The sequence below is a fragment of the Dendrobium catenatum genome, unplaced genomic scaffold (assembly GCF_001605985.2).
Source record: "Dendrobium catenatum unplaced genomic scaffold, ASM160598v2 fragScaff_scaffold_134, whole genome shotgun sequence".
Lineage (NCBI taxonomy): Eukaryota > Viridiplantae > Streptophyta > Magnoliopsida > Asparagales > Orchidaceae > Dendrobium > Dendrobium catenatum.
The window spans coordinates 106,080-112,628 of NW_021318596.1; positions in this window are offsets into that span (position 1 = coordinate 106,080).

Below are 6,549 nucleotides of genomic sequence, written 5' to 3' on the forward strand. Positions count from 1 at the left end.
ATTGTTTTCTGAAGCAAAATTTTAATACAAAAATTATTTGAATTATAATTTTCTTATACCAAAAAGCTGCTTTAAAAAATAGTAAGAAAGTTGTCCCAAATGAAGCCACGGTCACAAAGATTTGTTGACGAGTTTTATAACGTGGTAATTTTATATGCTTTCTAAATGATAACTTTATTATAAAAATAGTTGAAATTTAATTCACAAATAAGCTTTATTTAATGAGAATTATACATATATAATACACGCACGTACACACATTTTTTATGAAAATTTTGACAAAATAATACCAAATCTATCTCCAAAGGCACGCAAAAATTTCTTCTTCATATATAATTTATCGTTATCATTCAATATATAGTTAAAATGCTAGTTAATCATAGTTTTCATCTATGATGTACTGACACTTCTTTATAAAGATATTGACACAGTTTTGATATTGCCTGAAAAAATGTCAGATATAGCAAAGATGTGTCAAATTAAAATAATAATTAAAAAATTAGGCAAATATGTCCTAAATATTATTTTATAAATTATATTTTAACTATTATTTTTAAATAATTATATTTAAGGAAAATTTCTTAACAACAACATTCATTATTGTCTCAGCTTCATAGGCTATTGACAGTGTTGTCTTCCTATAAAAATCTCCCCCAATTTTATGGCAAATTATTGAGTCAAGTGACCGAAGCAGGGGAAGAGAAGTGCACCGCAAAAGCCCTTGCTGCTCTCCCTATCACGCTCAGCGAGTCATGTCGAGTTGACCCGAACCCGAGACGGGTCTAGTTGGAGTCTTAGAACCCGCCCCATTTTTTAAAAAGGGTCAGGTTTAGGTCAGATCAAGAAGTGCCAAGTCAGTTTCAAATTGTACCCGAACTCGACCTGAAACCCAATTTTGATAGCCCTACTCCTAAACATGGAATTGCGTTGTGTTGTAACAAATCCATGTTGCAAAGTTTTTTTTAGGTGAGTGTTAGCTTTGCTCAATGTTAATACTGATACTGTGCTTCTACCATGACATGTGATATACTTACCAATATTCTCACAAGAAAATACAAACTATTTCATGAGTTAATAGTCAATTCATTAGCCCATGAAGAAGCAAAGTTACAAAATTCTAACATTGTAGTAATATTATTCAGTCAAAACTAATTTCTAACAAAAGAATAAATAAACAGCTATAACTCAGAACAAACAAACAGAAAAAGAGAAGCCTGAGATTTATTTAAAAAAATAGACAAACAAATCAAAACAAGCCATAAAGCACGCTATAAAACAGCAGCCACAGGTCCATTCTTCTGTTCAGCATAATACATGCAACCCTCGAAGGGAACATATTGAACAGTTTTATATGGACCGAAAACATTTCTACAATTCTGATCCACATGAGTTTTATTTGTAGATCTTTGCTCCTTTCTGAAGAATGAAGACATAGCTAAAGGGTCACTTCTGTCCTGTATAAGGAGAGTAAAGAAGAAAAAAATCCTACAAAAAGAGAGACGAATGGGATCTGACTGCACCAGAAGCCACCCAATTTGCAACCTACTATCATCTGTACAAAGTAGAAGACAATTTAAATGTTGTAAAAATATGAATTTGAGTGTTTTTTTAAAAGAGTTGAACAGTTACTTGCAAGTATGATATTAAAACATCTATTTTGAGCATATATTCTTCAACTATATTGTCTTATCTTTTGCATAAAATCATATCAACGGCTCCTAACACAATTTTTTCCCCACTAGAAAAGTTGCAGGAAAAGAGATGTTTGGATCCGAATCAAGATCTTGCAATAACAAAAATTCAAATTTTATATAACACTGAAGATTTAGACTTCTTTTGGGATGGCTTTTTTACTGCTGCTTGAAGCAACTTTTTAATATAAAAATTAACCGGCGAGATCACTACGATGGAGCTGACTTGTTTTGGTCGATCCTAGGGTCGATCAAGCCTAGTTTTAGCGAGTTCAACCTGATGGACTCGCTTTGCCAATCCTTGCTAGTTGGTTGAGATGACTTGAACTCAGCCCAAACAATTTTTGGTATACAATTCTGTCACAAATCTCCAATGAGGCTAATGTTATAATTCATATTTTTTTGAGTTTAGTCTAGATTTAAAATATTTAAATTAGAATTCCAATTTATATTTTTTTATCATAAATTTGTTATTGATGAAACCTAATTGCACCAAATTATCCAAGATGAAATTATCAAAATGACAATTATGTTATGGAATTACAATCAATTCCATTGCAAAGCCTTCACAGCTCCCTCACAAATTCCGCCACAAATTCATCGTAAATTCATCATAAAATTACAGGCCAATTACACTTAGGCTTCGTTTGGGATTGTTCTCTTACTACTTTAATAAAAATATTCTTTTTAATATATATATTAAAAGCTGCTTTAAAAAGCAGCAAAAAAGCTATCCTGACTGAAGCCTTAATCGCAGTTCCATCACAATTATATTTTAATTTCATGGCATAATTGCTATTTGCCTCATTTTTTATAAAAATTCATTGCAAAATAATTGGAAACCAAACAATCACAACACAATGCATAAACATGAAATTATATTAAGAATTATTTAAACAATTCAAAAGCTTGAAAATACTATCATCAACAAAATTTTAAATATATATATATATATATATATATCAGCAAATAATATTTTTTGAAACTTTCAAGCAAATTTTGTCGCAATTTCACAAACACGTATATACAGCCCTTCAAACTCATGACCACTTGATTGAAAATCTAAAAAAGTCAAGAAAAAACAAAATTGAACCGGCCAAAACCGAACCTAACCGACATGACTATATATATATATATATATATCAGCAAATAATATTTTTTGAAACTTTCAAGCAAATTTTGTCGCAATTTCACAAACACGTATATACAGCCCTTCAAACTCATGACCACTTGATTGAAAATCTAAAAAAGTCAAGAAAAAACAAAATTGAACCGGCCAAAACCGAACCTAACCGACATGACATGAGAAATAAGTAAGCCTTGTTAACCTAATCCAAATGAACACGATTATTATATTTGAAGGTGCCAAATCAATACAAATAATTAAAAAAAAATACAATCTAATATGAATTTTCATTATCAAAATTAAATAATTATATTGTTATTTTCAGGTTGAAATGATTTCAATCCAACACAACCCGAATTAAACCTAATTTTCTTTTAAAACACTTAAGCTAACCCAAATCAAACCTTGACATTACACCGGTTGACTTAAACCCTAATTTTTTAGGTCGAGCTGATCAAGTCAATTTTTTATATCTCAAGATCAATCAAGATAGAAGCTTATCGCTTCAACATATGTCCGTTCCCCCGAGCTCTGCTAGGGTTCCCCCTTTGGGGGTCGCTGGCCCTCCCCGCCTTGTTTGGCCTCTAGTCTCCATTTTTTCTAGTATTTTATTCTCTCTATGCGCTCTTTTGTTGGTTTTTGGGATTATGGTGTTTAATCGTGTGAAGGATCCTGGTTTCCTTGACAATAAATCCTCTTCGTGATATTTTCTCGAAGCACTTTCATCGCCTTCATCCTCTTTTCCTGATCTTAAAGCTAGCACTCATCATGGCTTACCATCTCTTTGGATCTCGGATGAGGAAGTGCTCGCTTTGGCGGCACCATTCGAGTTTTCATTAGTTGGTTTTTTTTCGGAACGCCAACCTTCCATTGACGCAATTCATAATTTTTTTTTCAATCTCAAATTGAATGGTAGTTCTTCTGTTACGTACATTGCTGAGTGCGAAGCATATTTTGATTAAGCTGAGCAACGATTTAGACTATTGCCTGGTTTTTGCCCACCGTTCCTATTTTGTGTTTAGCTGCTATATGAAACTTACAAGATGGTCTCCTTGTTTTGATGTGAACATTGAATGCCCTGTTATTCCTATTTGGATAGGTTTTCCTAACTTGTGCCCTCATTTTTTCTCACCTCGTATTCTCCATGGGCTGTGGTCTTTGTTCGGTATACCCCTCAAAACCGACTTTTCTACTACAGTTGGCTCTCGTTCGACTGTGGCACGTGTGCTTGTGGAGCTTGACATTACCAAACGTTATCATGACAGTATCTGGCTTGGCTCGGATAAATTTGGTTATGTTCAGTTAGTTGAAATGGAGGTTTTCCCAAATTACTATGGTAATTGCAAGTCTATTTGTCATGCCAATTCGAATTGTAGTGCCCTGTTTCCTAAGCGCGTTGATAAGGTTAATGTTAATTCTTATAATTGTTGCTCTTCTGATTCTGCTGGGGACCCTATTGTGGTTGTTTTACCTGGTGAGCAAACTCAGTCGGTTTCTGGTGTTAATGTAGGGGTTGGGGTTGTTGTTGGGGGTCCTGTTGCTCCGCTCTCCCCATATGTTAATTGTCTGAATTTGGTTTTATTGTGGCTCCGCTTGACTCTTTGGCTGTTCTTGTTGAGCCTTTGCCTTCCCCGTCCTTACCTGTGGCTAAGTTTTCGGGTAGTCCCATTGTTGTTTTGTCTTTTGCTGATGATACCCAGGCTCTTATCATGGCTGTTGAACCTACTAAACAGGTGGTGTCTGACTTAATTTTACGTGATTGTGAGGTTAATAATAGTGGAAATGAGCTTCCTATAGATCTTTCATGTGTTAATGTTGAGGCTGATTCTGAGTCTTCTTCGAGAGTTGGTAGTCCTGCTGCTGTAGCTGTGACTTGTTTGCCCTTGTCTGGATCGAATCGATCGGTTAATTATGTGGACATTCCTATTACTGTTATGTCTACTGTTGAATTAAATGCTCACCTTAATTGGTCCTCAAATAAGTCGGTTTTGGTGCAAAACGATTGGCTGGATTTGGAGGAGGATTATCCCACTTCTTGTGAGGGTGTTGAGGATGACTTGGGTGATAATGTGGAAGATGATTTCACTCTTGTTGCTGGGGGTAAAAAACGTAAAAGTAAAGCTAAGAAGAAATAACTTTTGGTTTGCCATTTTCGTATCGGTTGCTATGATTTTTTGTGCGCATTCGACGATGATGAGGCAGCTTTACGCTTCTCACCTTGTTTGTCATGGTTTGTTGGCAACCTTGGTGGTAAGTCATTGCTTGGTGAGTGCCTTGGCTGTTGTTTTTCAAAGTGTCACCAATATATGGTCCGAACTTGGCTACGGGGTGGTTGCGTGGAGCTGCAAACTTGAGTCCACTGGACTGCCTCTTGCATCCTGCTCTGTCATTTGCTGTTCTTATTTCTTGACTTTGTCGAATGTGCTTCTTTTTTCAGTGAATCATATACTTTTGCCTCTTTTTATGAAATAAAATCTTTTCTTTCTGAAAAAAAAAGAGTCAATTTTTCATATCTGATTCAATATTGATACCCAAATTTTGAAAATATTTTAGTTTTGATTTGTTGGATTGGATCGAGCTTCTTGATTCAATTTTCTTTAAAGATTTTAATGGTGAGAAGATTAGCTGAGGTGTCTCTGGGACAAAGTATAAAAATCTCCCCCAATTTTATGGCAAATTATTGGGTCAGGTGATCGGACGCGGAGATAGATTTGGATATTAATAAAATATTATTTTAAATTAAGCACAGGTAAAGCGCAAGTAAAGCGCAGGTAAAGCGCATGTAAAGCGCAACTAAAGCGCAGGTAAAGCGCAACTAAAGCGCAAGTAAAGCTAAGGTAAAGTGCAGGTAAAGCGCAAGTCAAAAGCGCAGGTGACGCGGCAAATTTTTATTGGATATCCGAACTTATTTTTTGCGTCCGGTCACCTGACCCAATAATTTGCCCAATTTTATTGGCAAATATTAGCAATCTGTAAGCAGTAAATAATGGTTATAAGCCCGAGCTGCTTCTTATTGACAAATGTTTTATTTTAGATCTTATTGACAAATGTTTTATTTTAGATATTTTTTTACTGTTTTCTAAGCAAAATTTTAATAAAAAAATTATTTGAATTAGAACTTTTTATACTAGAAAACTGTTTTAAAAAATAATAAGAAAATTGTCCCAAACAAACCCACAGTCACAAAAATTTGTTGACAAGTTTTATAATGAGTAGTAATTTTATATGCTTTCTAAATGATAACTTTATTATAAAATTAGTTGAAATTTAATTCACAAATAAGCTTTATTTAATGAGAATTATACATATACTTATATAATACACACACGCACATACTTTTTCATGAAAATTTTGACAAAATAATACCAAATCTATCTCCAAAGGCACGCAAAAATGTGTCAAATTAAAATAATATTGAAAAAATTAGGCAAATATGTCCTAAATATTATTTTATAAATTATATTTTAACTATTATTTTTAAATAATTATATTTAAGAAAAATTTCTTAACAACAACATTCATTATTGTCTCAGCTTCATAGGCTATTGACAGTGTTGTCTTCCTATAAAAATCTTCCCCAATTTTATGGCAAATTATTGAGTCAAGTGACCGAAGCAGGGGAAGAGAAGTGCACCGCAAAAGCCCTTGCTGCTCTCCCTATCACGCTCAGCGAGTCATGTCGAGTTGACCCGAACCCGAGACGGGTCTAGTTGGAGTCTTAGAACCCGCCCC